The following is a 24,303-nucleotide window of genomic DNA, read 5'->3' as shown; positions in this document are numbered from 1 at the left end:
ATATCGGATAATACTGGCTAAATTAAAGACGCCGTTTTATGGAAGTAAGTCTGTCTCTCAGATTCTGAATTATAAAAGCCGTTGAATTTATAGCACTGACTTTTTTTTGCACTGAAATTAAGTGTCTGATTTTTTTGTCATTCAATTTTACTATGTTCATAAATTTACAATAAAAAAATTCAGATACAAAAAAATTCAGATGCAGAAATTTCAGATGCAAAACATTCAGATCACATCCGGGACACCAAGAATAAGCAACGATTCTATCTCAAGTCAAACCGATGGCCAGCCAATCAAGTTACATTAGGTTGGGTCATGTGACACCGATGCAGGAAGACTGTCAGCGCGGATGTGCGATCCAAATTTTTTGCATCTGAATTTTTTGCTTTTGAATTTTTTGCATCTGAATTTTTTTATTCTAAATTCATGAACATAGTTGAATTCAGAGACAAAAAATCCAGATACTTAATTTCAGTGCAAAAAAAATTCTGATACTTAATTTCAGTGCAATAAAAAATTCCGCTACTTAATTTCAGTCCAAAAAAATTTCAGATACTTAATTTCAGTGCAAAAAAAATTCCGATACTTAATTTCAGTGCAAAAAACATTCAGATACTTAATTTCAGTGCAAAAAAAAATTCAGATACTTAATTTCACTGCAAAAAAATTCAGATACTTAATTTCACTGCAAAAAAATTTCAAATACTTAATTTCAATGCAAAAAAATTCAAATACTTAAGTTCAATGCAAAAAAATTCAGATGCTTAATTTTAGTGCAAAAAAAATCAGATACTTCATTTCACTGCAAAAAAAATTCAGACACTTTATTTCACTGCAAAAAAATTTAGATACTTAATTTCACTGCAAAAAAAATTCAAATAACTTAATTTCAATGCAAAAAAATCAGATCTTCATTTCAGTGCAAAAAAAATTCAGATAATTTCACTGCAAAAAAATTCAAATACTTAATTTCAATGCAAAAAAATTCAGATACTTAATTTCAGCATAAAAAAATTTAAATACTTAATTTCAAAGCAAAAAAATTCAGATAATGTCAGTGCAAAAAAATTCAGATACTTAATTTTCACATGCAAAAAAATTCAGATACTTCATTTCACTGCGAAAAAAAATTTCAAATACTTAATTTCAATGCAAAAAAATTCCGATACTTAATTTCACTGTAAAAAAATTCAAATACTTAATTTCAGTGCAAAAAAAATTCAAATACTTAATTTCAATGCAAAAAAATTCCGATACTTAATTTCAGCGCAAAAAAAAATTCAGATACTTCATTTCAGTGCAAAAAAATTCATTGCTAGAAATTCAATAGCTTTTATAATTCCAAATCTGATGAGACAGATTTACTTCCATACCGTTTCCTGATGGCAGCAGCTGATACGTATGGACCATATTCAGGTTGAATTCATAAATTGTGGTTGTTTTTCAGAGACAGTGGGTGAGAACACGAAGCCTCCACAGTGGTTAACAGGGCGTCCACTTCTACTCACAGATGTATTTCAGTCTTTGTTTTCTCTCAGCAGATGGCAGACTGACTTGCTTTAATGGCCCGATTGCAAACACATTATGTGCAAAAGCTTCAGTGAACAAAGACCAGGGGCTGCGTTTGCCTTTTTCTGTCCCACTGGTATCAGCTGATGTGTCCTGGCAGGTGTTAAACACTGCTGTTAGACAGAGGCAGCACACGCAGCATGGACACGAAACCAGGCGGGAGCTGGACCTTGAAGTATTGTTAAAATGCAGCGCGCCTGCCTGCAGGTTGGAGGCTGCGGCGTCCCGCGGAGGCCTTTAAAGCGCCGCCTGCGTGACTGCGTCTACTCTGTGTGCACCTCAAAGTCCCTTCCTGTCCCTCAGTCCACAGGGGCCCAGGTCCAGGTGGCCGGGGACATGTGCCCAACTCCACAGAACTGCGGTGACAATCTCTGGGACGCCAGACGCCATCATCCAGTGTGTCAAACAGATCTGTGTGGTCATGCTGGAGGTACGTTGAAATATTCACCTGCTCGAACCCTCTGTGATGGTTAATTACACAACTGCAACGTCTGTTTGAACCCGGACAGTGGATCTGTGGGGAACTGGATTTTATTTTCAGAAACAAAAGAAAAACTAGTGGTTAGTTTTGATTTTTCATTATAAATAGAAGAATTACAATTGAATTTCAAGGCGTTTTACTTTTCCACTGTCAAAACAGATACACCAAATTTTAAAAAAGGACTGATTTTCATTTTCTCTAATGACAAAAAGTAAAGTTACTACCTGAGAGAAATGGAAAAACCAACCAAACACGCCTATGTACTATTACTACAGTGACAGTAGTTCCATGTACTATTACTACAGTGACTGTAGTTCCATGTACTATTACTACAGTGACAGTTCCATGTACTATTACTACAGTGACAGCAGTTCCATGTACTATTACTACAGTGACAGTTCATGTACTATTACTACAGTGACAGTTCCATTGTATTATTACTACAGTAACAGTTCCATGTACTATTACTACAGTGACAGTAGTTTCCATGTACTATTAACTACAGTGACAGTAGTTCCATGTACTATTACTACAGTGACAGTTCCATGTACTATTACTACAGTGACAGTTCTATGTACTATTACTACAGTAGCAGTTCCTTGTACTATTACTACAGTGCCAGTAGTTCCATGTACTATTACTACAGTGCCAGTAGTTCCATGTACTATTACTACAGTGACAGTTCCATGTACTATTACTACAGTGCCAGTAGTTCCATGTACTATTACTACAGTGACAGTAGTTCCATGTACTATTACTACAGTGCCAGCAGTTCCATGTACTATTACTACAGTGCCAGTAGTTCATGTACTATTACTACAGTGACAGTAGTTCCATGTACTATTACTACAGTGCCAGTAGTTCCATGTACTACTACTACAGTGACAGTAGTTCCATATACTATTACTACAGTGACAGTTCTATGTACTATTACTACAGTGACAGTTCCATGTACTATTACTACAGTGACAGTAGTTCCATGTACTATTACTACAGTGACAGTTCCATGTACTATTACTACAGTGCCAGTAGTTCCATGTACTATTACTACAGTGCCAGTAGTTCCATGTACTATCACTACAGTGACAGTTCCATGTACTATTACTACAGTGCCAGTAGTTCCATGTACTATTACTACAGTGACAGTTCTATGTACTATTACTACAGTGACAGTTCCATGTACTATTACTACAGTGCCAGTAGTTCCATGTACTATTACTACAGTGCCAGTAGTTCTATGTACTATTACTACAGTGCCAGTAGTTCCATATACTATTACTACAGTGACAGTTTCATGTACTACTACTACTACAGTGACAGTTCCATGTACTATTACTACAGTGACAGTTCCATGTACTATTACTACAGTGACAGTTTCATGTACTATTACTACAGTGCCAGTAGTTCCATGTACTATTACTACAGTGCCAGTAGTTCCATGTACTATTACTACAGTGACAGTTCCATGTTACTATACTACAGTGCCAGTAGTTCCATGTACTATTACTACAGTGCCAGTAGTTCCATGTACTATTACTACAGTGCCAGTAGTTCCATGTACTATTACTACAGTGCCAGTAGTTCCATATACTATTACTACAGTGCCAGTAGTTCCATGTACTATTACTACAGTGCCAGTAGTTCCATATACTATTACTACAGTGACAGTAGTTCCATGTACTATTACTACAGTGACAGTTTCATGTACTATTACTACAGTAGCAGTTCCATGTACTATTACTACAGTGACAGTAGTTCCATGTACTATTACTGCAGTGGCAGTAGTTCCATGTGCTATTACTACAGTGACAGTTCCATGTACTATTACTACAGTGCCAGTAGTTCCATATACTATTACTACAGTGCCAGTAGTTCCATGTACTATTACTACAGTGCCAGTAGTTCCATGTACTATTACTACAGTGCCAGTAGTTCCATATACTATTACTACAGTGCCAGTAGTTCCATGTACTATTAATACAGTGACAGTTCCATGTACTATTACTACAGTGACAGTTTCATGTACTATTACTACAGTGCCAGTAGTTCCATGTACTATTACTACAGTGCCAGTAGTTCCATGTACTATTACTACAGTGACAGTTCCATGTACTATTACTACAGTGCCAGTAGTTCCAGGTAATATTATACGTGCCAGTAGTTCCATATACTATTACTACAGTGCCAGTAGTTCCATGTACTCACTAACATAAGCTGTTCTTTGTTTTCCTCCCCGTCTCCCACCCACAGGTGACACTATTCCGTATCGGCCGAAGCCTGCCTCCACCCCTGTCATTTTTTCGGTGGTCGGTAAGAGCAGACTCCACAGCAGCCGTTTAGTTTGTGTATTACAACCTGTTCTCTATTTTCAAACAGACTTAAAAAAAAACAGCTGTCCTGGGTTTGGACTGTATCCACCTGAAGATGATGGATGATGGGAAGTGTAATGGAATGTTTGTCTCATCAATGTTAGTGTCAGAGAAGGAACGATAAGTCCCACCAAAACGTCCAGTGAACGTGTGGAATTCAGCTGCAGATCTGGCACTGGACTGGATTTGGAAATGAAGGAAAGGAGAGATAAATATGAAAAACAGACGCACATTCAGAGGCGGCTGTTTTGTTGGTTGGTTTGTACCCAGTGCATGTTCAGAGGAGCTGAAGATGAACTGGGTCCAAGGTCCACTGGTTTAGACCCAAAAAGAACTGGAACTGAAAAGAGTCAGGAGAAAGTGTTCTGATGGGGTGCTTTAGAAATCTATCTATCTATCTATCTATCTATCTATCTATCTATCTATCTATCTATCTATCGATCGATCGATCGATCGACTCGATCGATCGATCGATCTATCGTTCTATCTATCGTTCTATCTATCGTTCTATCGTTCTATTGTTCTATCGTTCTATCTATCCATTCATCACTAAAGCATGAGTCAATAAAAACCAAAGTTGCCACATCAGTATTGATCAGTGAATTGATTAATTCCCATCATCCCATCCTGTTTAGAGGAAAAGCAGAAGGTCAGTGTCACCTTTAAACCTGCTGCCGTTCAACACTGACGAACACACTGAGTTCCGTTTACACCCCAAACATTCGGAAGTCAGCTGGTTGAATGACTGCATGTGTTTCACAGTGTGGGAAAAAGGATTCCACCATTCATATTCACAGATTTTTACATATTTGTCACATGTAAATCTTTAAGATCATCAAGGAAATGAAACATTTAGACAGAGGTCACCTAACAGTCCCAGTTCTGTTAGACTTCCAGGCCCAAATAAAAGACCATGTCATATAATCGATCATAACTGTCCAACCTCAGACCCAAATGGACCCCCAGTCTGTGGACCCGTTGAATCCGGTGTTTGTGTTCTAACCGGGCTCTGGGATCCAAAACATACAGGACTATGTCAGAATACAGTTGGATATTATGGGATAGATATCCTATTGATTATTACTATTGATGTTTGTGTGTCCAATCCTCCTCGAACAGGAGATCTGACAGCTGGAGACATGATGGTCCAAATATTTATGTCCAGAGTTGATAAACATCAGTATTTGACTGTAGTTTAATGGTAGATGTTTCTTCCTCAGTCGATGTGATGACAGTAGATGGTTAGATGAGAGAACATTAGTATTTACAGTCAGAGCAGGAAAAATATTACCAGGACATTTAGAGGAAGAACATTTAAATCAGAGTCAGGATAAAAAAAACAAAAGGGGTGGTTTTTGGATGACAAGTGATTTTTGGGTGGTTTTTGGGTGTGAATTTTGGGTGAGTGTCCTATATTTATGTCCATGGAGTTGATAACATCAATATTTCACTGTAGTTTAAAGCTAGACTTTTTCTTTGTTTAGGTGACTAGTAAGTGAATTTTTTGGGGGGGATGATTATAAGCGATTGTTTTTTTTTTTTTTCTGGGTGATTCCGAAGTCATTTTTGGGTGATTATTAAGTAATTTTTTTGGGGTTGTTTTGAGTGAATTTTGGGTGATGTGTCCCAAAACATTTATGTCCATATAGTTGATAAACATCAATATTTGACTGTAGTTTAATGGTAGATTTTTCTTCCTCAGTCCAATGTGATGACAGTAGATGGTTAGATGAGGAAGAACATTAACAGTCAGAGCAGGAAAAATATTTTATTAATTTAGAGGAAGAACATTAAAAATCAGTCATGGATAAAAAAAAAAAAAAAAAAAATCAATGTTGAGAGAAATAAAGTCCAAATAATCTGTGAGTCATTTTAGAAACAAAGATAATAATTGAACCCAAACGAAACAATCCACTGATATCTATCCCATAATATCCAACTGTATTCTGACATTAGTCCTTATAGTTTTGGATCCCAGAGTCCTGTTAGAGCACAAACACCTGTCACAGTAAATTACATAACTTTTTTTCCACCAATAATTGGATTATTTTTTCATGAAGATCTCGTTGGTGGACAGTCAGTCCTTCTCCCTCTACACACAGTGCATCAGTTACAGTTAATACATGTCTGCAGATGAAACAGACCCAGTGAAATGGAAAGATCTATTTGATTAGTTAAGTGTGTGTGTGTATGTGTGTGTGTGTGTGTCTGACAGAATTTCATGTATTTTGCTGGCGTTGATTTAATCTCAATTAGAATTCAGAGTTCTTCAGTCACAGTTGAAGTGTAAATTGCATTTTCTTTTCTGATTTGTTGAATGTAACAGAATGTACTGTATATAAGAAATAGAATACAGGTTCAAATCTGCTTTGTTTTCTCCTCCTTGCAGGCCTACACAATTCAGGGACAGTACGCCATACCCCACCCAGATGTAAGTTCTTTATGTCTTCTTAATTTTATAAATAATTATAAGCAATGTATTATTCTCCTTAGATCATAACTGTTTAACTCAGACCCAAATGGACCCCAGTCTGTGGACCCGTTGAATCCAGGTGTTTGTGTTCTAACAGGACTCTGAGATCCAAAACTATCAGGACTAATGTCAGAATACAGTTGGATATTATGGGATAGATATCAGTGCATTGGTTCGTTTGGGTTTAACTATTATCATTGTTTCCAAAATGATGCAGAGATGGTTTGAACTGATTTTCTTTTTTTCTCCCTGATTCTGATTTTCAATGTTCTTCCTCTAAATGTCTGTAATATTTTTCCTGCTCTGACTGTAAATACTAATGTTCTTCCTCATCTAACCATCTACTGTCGTCACATCTGACTGAGGAAGAAACATCTACCATTAAACTACAGTCAAATACTGATGTTTATCAACTCTATGGACATAAATATGTGGGACACCTCACCCAAAATTCACACAAACAACCCAAAATTCACTTAATAATCACCCAAGAACCACCCAAAAATCACTTAATGATCACCAAAAAAAATTTAATAAATAAATCACTAAATAATCACCCAAAAACACACAAAAATCACGTAATAAGTCACCCCCCCCAAAAAAAAAAATTATCTTAATAATCACCAAAAAAACACCCAAAAATCACTTAATAATCACCCCAAAAAAAAAAAAAAAATCACTTAATAATCACCCAAAAATCACTTAATAGTCACCCAAAAAAAAAATTTCACTTAATAATCACCCAAAAACCACCCAAAAAACCCCAAAAATCACTTATCACCCCCCCCCCCCCCCCAAAAAAAAATTCCCTTAATAATCACCCCCCAAAAAATTCACTTAATAATCACTCAAAACAACCCAAAAGCCATTTAATAATCACCCAAAAACCACCCCATTTCTTTTTTATCCCTGACTCTGATTTTCAATGTTCTTCCTCTAAATGTCTGTAATATTTTCCTGCTCTGACTGTAAATACTAATGTTCTTCTTCATCTAACCATCTACTGTCATCACATCTGACTGAGGAAGAAACATCTACCATTAAACTACAGTCAAAGACTGATGTTTTGTCAACTCTGTGGACATAAATATGTGGACAACATCATGTCTCCAGCTGTTAGATGTCCTGTTCAAGAGGATCGGACACACAAACATCAATATTAATAATCAATAGGATATTTATCCCATAAATCCAACTGTATTCTGACATTAGTCCTTATAGTTTGGATCCCAGAGCCCTGTCAGAACACAAACACTGGATTCCAACGGGTCCACAGACTGGGGTCCATTTGGGTCTGAGTTGGACAGTTGTGATCTGAGGCTGAGGATATCAAACCTTGCTAATAGAAGCAGAGCAGCTTTTTACAGTAACCGGTGAGTCATGGCTCCTGACTGTGAACATGGCTGTCCTTGTGGATTTGGAGGGTGAATGACTCCACAGCTCAGCTCCTGCTCGGTTGTCAGGACGTGTACGGCTGCTGATAACCGTATAAGTAAAGACACTTATGGCTGTTTTGATGTGGACCCCCCTTAATTCCAGTGGGCCATCCAGTCTCCATTAATAATCTGCCTTCATCTGTCCTTGTCTCCAGAGCATCTCCAGAGCTACCTGTGTTCAGATTCACTAATTCAAAGTTGGGCAGTGATGATGCCAGTAGAGGAGGTGGTTGACGGTACAATCACTCAAGTGCAGACTTGACACTCTTTTCCACCCTCATTAAAACTCTTCTTAAAGGGGAAGAAGCCTTTAAAACCTCCGTCTTCCCCATTCTAATGGAAATGATGCCCCGCGGGGATGGACATCCTGTGGCCCTGCTCTCTACGCTCTCACATACTAATAGAACACCAAAGGTTTTCCACTTCCAGCTCTAACTGATAAGTAGAAGGACACAAGATAAAATGAGGGCACACGTTGGTAATCTGCTTTATACACTGCAAAAAAGGCACTGCCAGAAGTGAAAGTGGAAAAGGCCTTATTTCTCTGATTTTATTGTTTTGTTTTTTTTATTTTATTTTATTATTTTTAATGTCTTTAAACTTCTCAGGGGGAGAATATTTTCCTCATTTTGTGACTGCTGTTCAGTCCATCAGTTTTAAGTATTGAACAGTATTAAAGCAGTAGGTGAACCAGGTGTGACGTCCCCCTTTGGTTTGTGAACCACAGTTCTGAACATTAAAGATGGGCTTCATGATAAAAGCTCCTTAAACACAAATACTGTCAACTACAACCAAACCTCTACGATAACCCTAGTAAAACACAAACCGACGGCACTCACCTGTTCAGCACACACCTTTAATTATGGAGAAGTTTTTGGCTGTTAGCATAACAGCCAAACTCAGACCCAAAATGGACCCCAGTCTGTGGACCCGCTGGAATCCCGGTGTTTGTGTTCTAACAGGGCTCTGGGATCCAAAACTAGAAGGACTCATGTCAGAATAGAGTTGGATATTATGGGATAGATGTCCTATTGATTATTAATATTGATGTTTCTATGTCTGATCCTCATGAACAGGACATCTTAACAGCTGGAGACATGATGTGTCCACATATTTATGTCCTAGAGTTGATAAACATCAGTATTTGACTGTAGTTTAATGGTAGATGTTCTTCCTCCAGTCAGATGTGATGACAGTAGATGGTTAGATGAGGAAGACACATTAGTATTTACAGTCAGAGCAAGAAAATATTACAGACATTTAGAGGCAAAGAACATTTAAATCAGTCAGGTAGAAAAAAACACTAAATCAAATGCTGATTTAAATTCAGTCCAAACCATCTTGAGTCATTTTGGAAACAAGAGAATAACTGAACCCAACTAACCAATGCACTGATATCTATCCCATAATATCCAACTGTATCTGACATTAGTCCTTATAGTTTTGGATCCCAGAGCCCTGTTAGAGCACAAACCTCTGGATTCAACGGGTCCACAGACTGGGGTCCATTTGGGTCTGAGTTAAACCAGTTTGATCTGAGGAGAATAATAATAATCTAAATCAAAGGTTTAGTTCCAGGTTCCACATTCAGCCCAAGATGATCTGAAGTGGATCAGTCTAGTAAAATAATAACTGAATAACCTCTAAATAATGTCAACTCCAAACTTTTCTTTATGTTTTAGAGTGAAAAAAGTAGAAGTACATTCTGAAAATGTTTACATCTACAAACTAAAAAAAAAAAGTGAATAAGAAGAACTTGGAATTTCTTAAGATAAATAAGTGTCATTTTAACAATATTCAGCCTGAGTTTATCATTTATACATGTACATTACTTCTTATACATCACAGGGTATCTACAAACCACCTAACATTTAATGCTGTTTTTATGCTCCTTTTGAGCAGTACATAGTGAATTTATTCTGTTATTACTACTGTACATGGCAATTGCTATTTTGTCTTGATTATCTTTATTTATTAATGTATTTTCTCAGATATTAGTTCCTTGTACACAATTTTTAAATTTTTTCCCTCTGCTCAAACAAATGAACTGAATGAATAAAATGAATGAATGAATATTTGTTGTTGAATATGTTGAATATTTGTTCAGGTTAGTCACAGTTCTTTTTCAGTTTGTAAATATAAAATTTTTCATGTAGTTTTATTTTTTATATTGTTGTTATTTCTTTACACTAAAAACAAAGATAAAGTGTTGGGAGTTATCATTATGTATATGTTTGTATGATGGGAGGAGGAGGATGCAGAGCTGCCCATGACTCAGGAAAACACTGTGGTGGACTCCAGCTCAGACAGTTTTATAGTTTCGACTGTGGTGTTGATCAGAGCCATTTGTACTGAATTCATATTGACTGATAAGTATTACAACGGTCTGAGCAGCAGTCACACTGGGACAGGGTCAAAGCACTGAACTGTTGTGTCTGAAGGTAAGCTAAGGTAAGGTCATAAGTAAGGTAAGGTAAGGTAAGATAAGGTCATATGGTAAGGTAAGGTCATAAGGTAAGGTAAGGTAAGGTAAGGTAAGATAAGAGATAAGATAAGAAGATAAGGTAAGATAAGATAAGATAAGATAAGATAAGATATAAGGTAAGATAAGAGATAAGATAAGAGATAAGGCAAGGTAAGATAAAAAATAAGGTAGGTAAGGTAGGGATAAGATAAGGTAAGGTAATGTAAGGCAAGATAAAATGAGATAAGAGGTAAGGTAAGAGATAAGGTAAGATAAGATAAGATCAGATTTTTTGTTGAACCCTTTACCCATGATTCCAGGTAAACGTTCACATATTACTGACAGACACTTTGGCCCCTACCATGATCTGGCTCCATGTCCAGGGTGGTTGGACCCAACTGGACTAGACTGTGGACTAGCTGGACTAGACTGTGGACTAGCTGGACTAGACTGTGGACAAGCTGGACCTAGGCTGGACCAGCTGGACTAGGCTGTGGACTAGACTGTGGACCAGCTGGACTAGGGTTGTGACCAGCTGGACAAGGCTGTGGACTAGGCTGTGGACTAGGCTGTGGACCAGCTGGGACTAGGCTGTGGACTAGGCTGTGGACTAGGCTGTGGACCAGCTGGACTAGGCTGTGGACCCGTGGACTACGCTGTGGACTAGGCTGTGGACTAGGCTGTGGACTAGGCTGTGGACCAGCTGGACTAGGCTGTGGACCAGCTGGACTAAGCTGTGGACCAACTGGACTAGGCTGTGTCCTCTCTGTGACCCTGTCTAGGTCTAAGCGGTTCAGAAAGGACTGACTGAGTCCTTCTGAACACTGGTGTTGTTTGTGGATGGGCTGTTTTTGCCGTGTATCTGCAGAATTTAACACACTGGTGTTGTTTGTGGATGGGGTTTTTTGCAGTGTATCTGGCAGATAGAACACACTGGTGTTGTTTGGGATGGGTGTGTTTGCAGTGTATCTGCAGATTTAACACACTGGTGTTGTTTGTGGATGGGCTGTTTTTGCAGTGTATCTGGCAGAAGAACACACTGGTGTGTTTGTGGATGGGCGTTTTTTTGCAGTGTATCTGGCAGATTTAACACCACTGGTGTTGTTTGTGGATGGGCCTGTTTTGCAGTGTATCTGGCAGATTTAACACACTGGTGTTGTTGTGATGGGCTGTTTTTGCAGTGTATCTGGCAGATAGAACACACTGGTGTTGTTTGTGGATGGGCTGTTTTTGCAGTGTATCTGCAGATAGAACACACTGGTGTTGTTTGTGGATGGGCTGTTTTTGCAGTGTATCTGCAGATTTAACACACTGGTGTTGTTGTGGATGGGGCTGTTTTTGCAGTGTATCTGGCAGATTTAACACACTGGTGTTGTTTGTGGATGGGCTGTTTTTGCAGTGTATCTGCAGATTTAACACACTGGTGTTGTTTGTGGATGGGCTGTTTTTGCAGTGTATCTGGCAGATTTAACACACTGGTGTTGTTTGTGGATGGGCTGTTTTTGCAGTGATATCTGCCAGATTTAACACACTGGTGTTGTTTGTGGATGGGCTGTTTTTGCAGTGTATCTGCAGATTTAACACACTGGTGTTGTTTGTGGATGGGCTGTTTTTGCAGTGTATCTGCAGATAGAACACACTGGTGTGTTTGTGGATGGGCTGTTTTTGCAGTGTATCTGGCAGATAGAACACACTGGTGTTGTTTGTGGATGGGCTGTTTTGCAGTGTATCTGGCAGATAGAACACACTGGTGTTGTTTGTGGATGGGCTGTTTTTGCAGTGTATCTGGCAGATTTAACACACTGGTGTTGTTTGTGGATGGGCTGTTTTTGCAGTTGTATCTGCAGATAAACACACTGGTGTTGTTTGTGGATGGGCTGTTTTTTGCAGTGTATCTGCAGATAGAACACACTGGTGTTGTTTGTGGATGGGCTGTTTTTGCAGTGTATCTGCAGATAACCCACTGGTGTTGTTTGTGGATGGGCTGTTTTTGCAGTGTATCTGCAGATAGAACCCATGGTGTTGTGTGTGGATGGGCTGTTTTTGCAGTGTATCTGCAGATAGAACCACATTGGTGTGTTTGTGGATGGGCTGTTTTTGGCAGTGTATCTGCAGATAGAAACACACTGGTGTTGTTTGTGGATGGGCTGTTTTTGCAGTGTATCTGGCAGATTTAACACACTGGTGTTGTTTGTGGATGGGCTGTTTTTGCAGTGTATCTGGCAGATTTAACACCTGATGTTGTTTGGGATGGGCTGTTTTTGCAGTGTATCTGCAGATTTAACACACTGGTGTTGTTTGTGGATGGGCTGTTTTTGCAGTGTACTCTGCAGATTTAACACACTGGTGTTGTTTGTGGATGGGCTGTTTCTTGCAGTGTATCTGGCAGATAGAACACACTGGTGTTGTTTGTGGATGGGCTGTTTTGCAGTGTATCTGGCAGATAGAACACACTGGTGTGTTTGTGATGGGCTGTTTTTGCAGTGATCTGGCAGATTTAAAACACTGGTGTTGTTTGTGGATGGGCCTGTTTTTGCAGTGTATCTGCAGATAAAACACACTGGTGTTGTTTGTGGATGGGCTGTTTTTGCAGTGTATCTGCAGATAGAACACACTGGTGTTGTTTGTGGATGGGCTGTTTTTGCAGTGTATCTGCAGATAGAACCACACTGGTGTTGTTTGTGGATGGGCTGTTTTTGCAGTGTATCTGCAGATAGAACACACTGGTGTTGTTTGTGGATGGGCTGTTTTGGCAGTGTATCTGCAGATAGAACACACTGGTGTTGTTTGTGGATGGGCTGTTTTTGGCAGTGTATCTGCAGATAGAACACACTGGTGTTGTTTGTGGATGGGCTGTTTTTGCAGTGTATCTGCAGATAGAACACACTGGTGTTGTTTGTGGATGGGCTGTTTGGCAGTGTATCTGCAGATAGAACACACTGGTGTTGTTTGTGGATGGGCTGTTTTGGCAGTGTATCTGCAGATAGAACACACTGGTGTTTGTGAAGTTCCAAACCCAATCAGCAGACAGAAAACTGAAACTGTCAGAAACACGTGGCTCATGTGGCTGCTGAACCACTCATGGAAGCCTCACTCACCCTGCCTCCATATCTGTTTTTTTTTTCTTGCTTTTGTCCTTCACATCCCTGCGTCATCGCCTCCTCCTTCTCCTCACTGTTTCGTCACTCTGGTTTGGTTCGGCTTCAGTTCTCGGTGTGACCTATGTGACAGTAACCTCTTAGTTCTACTTTCCCTCCTAACCCTTCAGCAGTTGACCAAGCTCCACCAGTTGGCTATGCAGCAAACCCCCTTTACCCCCCTCGGACAGACCACCCCTGCTTTCCCTGGTACGTACCCACGAGGCCCTGTAGACTCTTCCTTCTCTTTGCATCCAGAGAAATCTTTTCTCTTTCCCCTTCCTTTCACCTTATCTCTATTTTTTTTGCACAGCATGAATGACTCAGCCCCTGTGGTTTCCTTTCTCTTTTTTCTTCTTTTCTTGTATATTTTTGTCTTGGTTCTGGAAAAAAAAGGCAGAAAAAAAGACCCTGGGTGTGACTTTAAAGTGATGTGGAAAATTGCATCATCGCCATCATCACTTTGGAACAGAATATAGTCATTTTAGGTGATTTCAGTTCCATCACAGATGAGCGTCCCATAGAAATAGGCTGGGCACATACAGTCTGGTACATTTTTACATCTGTAACACATACTACATCTGTCACCTTCAAACTGAATGGAGCAAATCCAGGAAGGAATACACTGAATGATGTCCTATTTCCACTGACCTACCCAGAATACCAACAAAGCCAAAGAAATGAACATAAATGAGTCCAAATTAAATGACATTATAATCCATAGGTATTTTTTTTAATCCTCATGCCCTCCTCAAATTTACAATCCAATGGGACAATGGTCAAAACTGGTGGAATACACTAAAAATGTCCAACATCACTAGTTTTCTTCTAAATAAAATGTTGACATCAAAGAAAGTATGATTATAACGATTATAATGACAGTGAGATTAAAAAATGTGGTTCTAATGCAGGTTAATGGGACATTTTTGAAACCACAGGGAGAATCTGACACTACAAAAAAAAAAAACCTGACATTGAATCAATTTTGTTGCTGATCTTTGACATATCCAAGACTCTAACCACCAATGTTTCATTCACCTACTATTTAGTATATGAAAAATATTAGATTTTTTGTGGGTTTTTTGTAAAAATCACTCAGAATCAAATAATTAAACTGGATTTTTTTTTTTTTTTTTTTTTTTACTTTTTAGAATAGAATAGAATAGAATGTCTTTATTGTCATTGTATAGGTACAACAAAATTAACATTTATAAAAATGTATTTAGATATTTTCATTTTTCTACAAAACAAAACATTCCTGACACAGGACCCTGTAAATTAAAACACAGGTAAATCAAATGCAATAGAAATACCATAAAGGGAAATCACATGGAAAATAAATATTTGTTTATACCAAAGGTAATTCAATCATACAGACGCAGCACTCTTATAGTAACACCTATTCCTCCATCAGCCGTCCAAATACCGAGTAATACAGTTCCATCTTTGTTCAAAAGTAATTACAGTGGAATTTAAAGGGTTAAAATCCTTAAAATTGTTGAATGTTTAGTAGTTTTGAGCAGGTCAGAAGCTGTTTAAGAGGTCTGTGGAAAAAAAAAAAAGAAAAATATATTTATATATTTCTATACGATGATTTTACAGCAGTTTTTTTTGGGTGTACATTTTTGCCACAAGGTAACCAGAGGATGTAAAATGCATCACTGGAGTTCAAAGAGTAAAAGACAGTGGATTTCAAAAATGTAACTAAAAAGAAAAGTTATTGCCAAATTTCATGCCGAAAGCTGCAACTCAGACAAAATGAACAAACGAAAAAAAGAGAGAAAAATGTAGAAAAATGTCAAAGCAGGAGAATCCGTGTGTCACTGGTTCTTTTCATATTCAATTGAGAATCCACAATTGGAAATTTAAAAATGACTCGCTATTTCAGTATTCATGTACAAATCAAAAAACAAGTTGTTTTTTATTCTTTCGATTGTACGCACAAATAAAAAATTGGAAATAATCAAATGGACCAAATGTGGGGTTTCATGTTGACATTTTTCATATCTGATGTGAACTTACTGACCTGTTGGTGTGTTGTTGTGGACAGTGGTGGGTTTGCTCGTATTCTGTCTAATGCATTCTGCGATAATGGAGAATCTGGTGTTATTCAGAGGAAACAAACGTGTTACTGGTGAAGGAGGACGACATGACAACTGAAAAAATGGACAGGATCTTCCAGTTGTTGTTTTGTCTGATACAGTGGGTCCATGGGAGACAATCTAAGGAGAGGACACTTCAGCGAACACAGCAACAAGTCAGCAACGTCTGGTCAAACCAAAAAAAAAAAAAAAAAAACTTCTGGGTCAAAACAATCAAATATCAAAAACGTCAACACGAAACCCATATTTGGTCCATTCAATTATTGAATTATTTGATTTTTGGAATTACTGATCGTACCGCATGTGAAATTATCGCACAAATACTATAATTATCGTACGTCTGGGAATGCAGATGACAGTAGATGGACACACTGGGTTTATGTTCAGTTATTGATAGATTTTACTGGAAAAAGTCACTTTTTCTTAAATTTCTCTGTTTTTGGTATGTTAAAGCAACAGTGGAATTTACTCACAGGTCCCCCTTAAGTCCATAAACGGATTGTCTGTAACAACTGTATCTCGGTACTACTTGAGCATTTGTTGACAAGTCATTGATGCTGGTAAACTTCCTGAGGCGAAACAATGAATGTGTTCAACCATGTGTTCAGGTAAAGGAGCCTTTCAACATTTATACAAAACACGAGTGTTTTTATTTTTAAAAATATCAGAAACCAAAAAACATTATCACGTTAGCTACCGGCTAAAACTGTGAAAGGAAACTGCTGGAATAAGTGATGTAGAAACAGAAGGATAGGATTTAACAGCACGACCTGAAACAGATTAAATACAGAAGAGTTTAGATTAGAAGGGATCCATCCGAGTCCGCCAGTACCAGGTCCAGGTCTTCTTCCTAGTCCCACAGTACCAGGTCTCCTTCCTAGTCTAAACAGTACCAGGTCTAGGTCTCCTTCCTAGTCTAACAGTACCAGGTCCAGGTCTCCTTCCTAGTCCACCAGTACTAGGTCCAGGTCTCCTTCCTAGTCCAACAGTACCAGGTCCAGGTCTCCTTACTAGTCCAACAGTACCAGGTCCAGGTCTCCTTCCTAGTCCAACAGTACCAGGTCCAGGTCTCCTTCCTAGTCCACCAGTACCAGGTCTAGGTCTCCTTCCTAGTCCAACAGTACCAGGTCCACGTCTCCTTCCTAGTCCAACAGTACCAGGTCCAGGTCTCCTTTGAAAAAAATCCCAAATACAGAGGATAATATTTTAATAAACAGTGTTAAATCATTTAAAAAAGGTTAAATAGAGAGACAATTTAATTTGGGAACAGCCCCAAACGTAGCCCTGGGTCTTTATGGGTTAAATAAACAACACCCAGAAGTTTTAGGATGCAGGACCTTATAAAACACTGATGAGTGGGTTCATGATGTGCAGTTTTATTTTTTATTCCAACAGCTGTGTTTGGTTTATGTACAAACTTCCTCTAATATCCATGCATCACAGTCAGTGTGTGGACGCAGGACAGTAAATAAAACAGGAAAACTAAGCAGAATAAACACAGAAAGAATAATAATTCACTTTTATATTTTCCAGACTGTTTTCTTCTTCAGTTGTTTTTAGTTTGGTTGCATCTTTAAACCATTTTTCTCTTTGTCCTTTTTCTTGTTATATTGTTTTTGTCTTTTTTCTGTTGTACATGTTATGTTATTTATGCTTTTTTTTTTTGGTCTTTTTCATCTGTTACTTTGTCTTTATTAATTTACATCCTTTACACACTGTAATCTTCATGTTAGATCTTTAACACAATTTCTGTCTAGTTTTATTTTTTACATCAGTTTTATTTTTTGTCCAGCTTTCATGTTGCTTTCATGTTGTTCTGTTTCTTAAATGTCATTTTTACATGTAATACTTCAAGTATTACAGACAATGTTTCATGTTTTCATTTTGTATCATCTTTTACATCATGACATTTTTTGCATAATTTGTCTTTTTTCATTTTTACTATATGTTTGTTCTGTTATGTGTTTCATATATTATTTTTTATTTCGTTACATTGTTTTTGTGTGGTTTCCCTCTTGTTTGTCTTCTCACCTGTATCATGAGTGTCATTCACTGATGGGTTCACTAATGTCTGTCTCAGACCATGGTGTCCAATGATGCAAAACGAAAATACTGGATGATTTCCCCCAACCATTTTAAAATTTTATACAGTGTAATAATTCAAAGAGTTTCCAAATATTTTGTCTAAAAATGTCTTAAGTAAAGTACAAGTTAAAAAACTACGTAATGTACAGATACCTGAACATGTTGTACCAGTGGCGTGCACAGAGTTTTTAAAGGTCAGGGGTGAAAAGAAAAAAAGAGCACATACAGCACGTTCTCGACACTGAAGAGGGCACTTTAGCACGTGTTTTTCAACAATTGGACCATGGGGGGGTGACACCCCCCCATGCACACCACAGTGGTGTACCCTGTTAACCCATAAAGACCCAGAACTGTATTTCTCTCTACTTAACCATGACCAAGTTATTTATTATTCATTATCATATTACCTTTGCATTTTTTTCAATGAAAATCAGGTATTTTCCTCTATTAATTCACTGAACATGTAGGTGTTCAAAAAACTCAGAGTATATTCAAGGTTATTATATTAAAACAGAGAAAATGAAGAAAACATGACTTTTTCATCAAATATGCCATAAATGAACAGAAACACAAGTGTCCACAACCGTTCCCCTTTACAAAACTACAGGTTTTATTGTGGATCCATATAACAGAGGACACTGGTGTTTCCATGTTCACTACAGAGACTATGGATGTATCTGAAAAGAAAAAACAAAAAAACATCTGATGCTGTTGAAAAGCTGAGAAACTGCCTTTTACTTGAATTATTTCACTGTATTGAACACATTAGTGGTTCGAAAGGCCTTAAACATTTAGACGTGTAGATGCTCGTGGGGCTTTAAGGGTTAATCGCCACTTCTAATCATGGTAGAAAGGATAAGTGCTCACGTTTTCAAACCAGCCTTTATCCCACAAACACACACAGTTTGGATAAGGAAGATAGTAGAGTTTAGGGAATTTTACACACACTTGAGGAGATTCCCATCAGAAAATCAGCCAAAGATGCTTAGAATGTTTCAGCTCTGTCAAATTGAATGTTTCAATTAAAATCTTGTTTGTCCTTTGCTCATTTAATTCAGGCTTGGATGCCAGTCCACCAGCCAGCACCCATGAACTCACCATTCCTAATGATGTAAGTAAAACTGCAGATATGTCAAAGGATGTGGTCTTATCTCATAAATGTGTTGCATATTTTAATTATCTGTAGATTTTAAATGGTGTTCACTTCAGATAATAGTGGAAATATGTCATATATTTGTGTCAGTTTATAGTTAATGTTAACTGTGCACACTTTTATTACAGAGCATGATTGGAATTTTAGACGTCTGAATGACAGTTTTATTCAGGAAAACGACTGCAGTAAAGTTCACTGAGAGCCTTTTCACCTCAGTGTGGTCCAGTGGGTCTCAAGTCTTTTCCTGTTGGCCCCCCTTTGGAAGACTAAAAACCTCCAGGCCCACCTCAACCTCAATAGCATTGTAATACTGGTGTAATTATAACTTTTATTGAAAGAAACATCAATATCGAAAAAATACTTTTTGCATTTCCTTGAATAACTTTTTGTTCAAATTAAAAATAACTTATATTTTTGCTTGAATAATATAAATAAACTCAACCAGACTGGTCCCTAAGACAATATTTGTCCACATAAAAATAGGAAATGTGCAATTATCTCCAACTCTTTTTAGACCAACAAACACATGTTGGTTTCCACAGATGAACATGTGACCAATATCAGTGGGTCAATGAGCCCATTTCCATTGGGCATCTGAGAACATTAAAGTCCAAACCGCCCAAACTGGTCCATGTGTCTTTTTCAGTCCACTCCTTGTCCATTGTCCAAACCTAAACTCTTTGTCTAGTCTACTGACAGATCACCATGGCAGTAGACTGGCTTGGTGGACATCCAGAAAATGAGTCCAGGGTGCTCCAACCATCAAACATTAGGTCCACCTGATAAATGTTCTAACCTGAAGAACAAAAAAGAAACCACCCAGGACTGATCCCATGACCCCTTGGGAGGACTTCACGCCCTCCCTAGGGGACCCACCCCACAATTTGACAAACACTGAGCTGAAGTAGAAGTCTCTGGTAGCCCTTATCCTCTCCATCCACATCTCAAATTCTTAAAAAAAAATCATATCATCACAGTGAGAAGAACTAGCGGTTCTGATGGTGTATCAGAGGTGTCACTGTGTTGCAGCATCAGTGTTGAACCGGTAGCCCTATGGTGAACACTGTCCTGAAGTGGACGTTCAAAACATATCTGTTCTTCCAGAAAACTATGAAACAATTATGTTGTCAGAGTCCTGTAGTCTGAAACGAGGATTAACTAGTTTGGCTGTGATGGAGTACAGTATATCTAGACAAAACCATCCATATATGATGTATAGACGGTTCTCCTCAGATCATAACTGTCCAACTCAGACCCAAATGGACCCCAGTCTGTGGACCTGTTGAATCCAGGTGTTTGTGTTCTAACAGGGCTCTGGGATCCAAAACAATAAGGACTAATGTCAGAATACAGTTTGATATTATCGGATAAATATCCTATTGATTATTAATATTGATGTTTGTGTGTCCGATCCTCATGAACAGGACATCTTGACAACTGGAGACATGATGTGTCCACAGATTTATGTCCACAGAGTTGATAAACATCAATATTTGACTGTAGTTTAATGGTAGATGTTTCTTCCTCAGTCAGATGTGATGACAGTAGATGGTTAGATGAGGAAGAACATTATTATTTACAGTCAGAGCAGGAAAAATATTACAGACATTTAGAGGAAGAACATTTAAAATCAGTCAGGGAGAAAAAAAAAAAAAAAATCAATGCTGATTTAAATGAAGTCCAAACCATCTCTGAGTCATTTTGGAAACAAAGATAATAATTTAAACCAAACTAACCAATACACTGATATTTATCCCATAATATAAAACTACAGGGTGTCCCATAAGTCTCCATTCATAGGAGACGTAATACATTCCATACATATATGGTTCTAACATGTATTTCTTTATATTTCTTCTTTATAGTTCTTTAGCAGTGGAGGACACGCATTGAAATGTATTCCCGACAAAATGGCAGTCCTATAGAGCATATTACATAAATAAAAATGGTTTATGTCAAGAAACGTTTATTTTTCCTATGTATAGAGACTTATGGGACACCCTGTATATTCTGACATTAGTCCTTATTGCTTTGTATCCCAGAGCCCTGTTAGAAAAGAAACACCTGGATTTAAAAAAATGTTGTCCTCCACCCCTGCCTGCATCTACTAATCATGGGCTCATTACTCAAACTCAATTTCCTGAATGATGGGATATAAATTAGGCTATTAAATAACCCATTAAATTTCCCATTATTGAACATATTAAGGATAAATGTATTAAGACAAGGCTTCCTCCGTGTTTTAAAGATTTCTGCTGTTTTCCAGCTAATAGGATGCATCATTGGTCGCCAGGGAACCAAAATCAATGAGATTCGACAGATGTCTGGGGCACAGATCAAAATTGCAAACGCCATGGAGGGTTCGTCAGAGCGGCAGATCACCATCACAGGGACGCCCGCTAACATCAGTCTGGCCCAGTATCTCATCAATGCCAGGTAACCGTTCAAATCCCACAGCAGGACTCCACTAACATCTCAAGATAAAAGCGCTTCCTGACTCATCGTGCTCGTATGAATCCAAGGTAGCAGCTTTCTGAGTTGGAAAATTAGACATAAACTTTGAGTTTTGAATTCCATGATGGTAATAAATGAGAGTGTGTGATATTATCTGGTTCTGACAAGAGCGCGATAAGACCATGAATAATGTGACTACTTATTTGTTTCCTTGAATATTCCTTTGCACTTTGCCTCCTTATTTCTGTTTAAATGTAGCCTTTAAAATGCATTATGTTGCTGTTTGTGCATCATTTTCCAACCTCATGGCTCATGGGAGCAATGGCAGCCATAAAGACTGGACTGCTAGAAACAGGAATATTTGACAGTGTTCATGTACAGTCATCATGGTAAATCTGTACAAATCCAACCTATAAAACTTCAATTCAAACAAAATAAACTGAATTAAACAACTGCGCCATGTATGTGGCGCTTGCCGGTACATGGTGCAAGTTTAGTAGGGGGGTCCGGGGGCATCCTACCCTGGAAAATTTTTTAATTTATAACTCTCTGAAACAATATTTCCTGCATTTTGAGGGGCAAATTTTGAGGAATGAAGCTAAGTTTCTGTCTTTGTTACAACAATGATTAAAAGGAAAAACTGTTTTTTTTTTTTCAATTTGTGAATGGTAATTATTGATGGGAATTACTCCATACGGGATAGTCAGAGTGGCACTCACACTACACACACGCACAGGCTAAATTTTAGATATAATTTTCCACGGGTGATCGGTCTGTTTAAATAAGATAAATTGACTGAAGTCTCATTGTCAGCCAATGAGCTTAAGGCAAGTGATGTTGCCGGGTGGGTGTCAGACAATACCAAGGCACACAAAGGGATGTTGAATCTATTGTTCTCATTTCCTGTCTGCAGCGCTTTGCGCCAAGACAAAGGTAGGGCAGCATGATTTTGGCAAAAACAATTTTTTCCTCTAAAAATTCGATTTTCGATTTTGAGTTAGATTTTTGGGTCAAACTAGAAAAGACGACAGAAGTCAGCATGTCATTTTCATGAGCAGCCCACAATGCAAGGCACTGCTCCGACCTCAAATCTTGATGGGATCACATGACGGGCCCACAGAAGTTTTTTTTTTTTCTTCTTCATTAAATCTTAATTGAATTAAGTAGAGTATACAAACAATGTATACTACAAGAAAATAACAGAACAAGTTTGCCAAGGGGAATGGAATGCACTACAATACAATGTCCAAATCACAGCAAATACTGATGGTTTTTAGAGCCTTTTTGTTTCCAGATGTATCTAACAGCTATAAATAAAGTTCAAAAACTTTCAAAAAATAAATAATATTTGGTTTTGTGTTAAAGAACTTACATTTGTGAATGAAAAATTTTGCAAGTAAGAGAAAGTAATGCATTTTTTTTTTCTTTTCTGGGTATCTGGCTCACAGAAGTGATACCAATGTAAGTCAGTGACAGACATCAGTCGTGCGTGGACCACGTAATATGAGTGATCCCCATGCAGTTATATTTAAATTGGGGGATCCGTGAGTGGAACAGACCGACCCAGGACACGCTAGAGGGATTCTATCTGTGGAGCTGGTGGATGTGTGTGGGCACAGGGCTGTCTGGGCTCCTCTGCTGAGGCTGCTGACCCCGTGACCCAGACCCAGATCAGAAAAAGACAGTATTGTACGGATCAGGGACAACAGAAGATGAATGATCCCCATACAGTTATATTTCAATTGCGGGATCTGTGCGTGACACATCGGCTTACATTGGTATCACTACTGCGGGTTCATTAACAGATTTAAAGTCCAGTCATTACACGGACTTCTGTGAAAGACCGCTGTCACAGATAGGAGGAGGAGCCTACGGTAGCCCACAGGCGCATGGCCCGGAAGCGCGTGGCCCGGAGGCACAAGAAAGATGAAATCGATTTCACGATTTCCCTTTTTTAAAAATCGTCCTAATTAAAAAATCAGATTCCGATTTAAAATCAATTAATCGTGCAGCCCTAAACAAAGGAATATGTTTTTTCAAATTCAAATTTTGTTATCATTACGCTGGACGATTTCACACACACACACACACACACACACGAAAAAACTGTCTTTCAACCAGCGTAGCGGGTCAAATCACCGACACTGTTCAACGTGTTCAACGCGTTCAACGACAGTAGCGAGAACCCTGCAACTGAGCCCCAACACTGACGGTAACTTAGGTGCATTCTACTGTAGATGTAAGATGAGGAACCGAGAGCAAAGGGAATCAAACTAATGCAACAGGGTGGATGTGTCAGCAGATGAACCTGACCAATGACCCTGTTTCAAATGGAAGTCTACATTTGAACAATGAACAAAAAAGGTCTATGACTGAACTTAAGGAGGGTACGTTGAGAGATCACATTAGACCTGAATTTGAATTTGACCTTATTTACTTTAACCCATAAAGACTCAAACATCCACCGGTGACCAAAACCATCTACTGATCTAAACCGTTTAATAACTTTAGATCCAATAATTCTATCAATCTGTTAAATAATTCAGGTAAAATACAGTTCTTCATCTTTTCATGGTCATC

General features: G+C 38.2%; 1 pseudogene; it reads left to right on the top strand.

Moving 5' to 3' along the window:
* LOC115416381 (poly(rC)-binding protein 3-like) overlaps positions 1-24,303 on the top strand; it is a 40,667-nt pseudogene that overhangs the window by 9,003 nt on the left and 7,361 nt on the right.

Source organism: Sphaeramia orbicularis, unplaced genomic scaffold (genome assembly GCF_902148855.1).
Source record: "Sphaeramia orbicularis unplaced genomic scaffold, fSphaOr1.1, whole genome shotgun sequence".
Classification (NCBI taxonomy): Eukaryota; Metazoa; Chordata; class Actinopteri; order Kurtiformes; family Apogonidae; genus Sphaeramia; species Sphaeramia orbicularis.
This window is presented reverse-complemented; position numbering and strand designations above follow the sequence as displayed.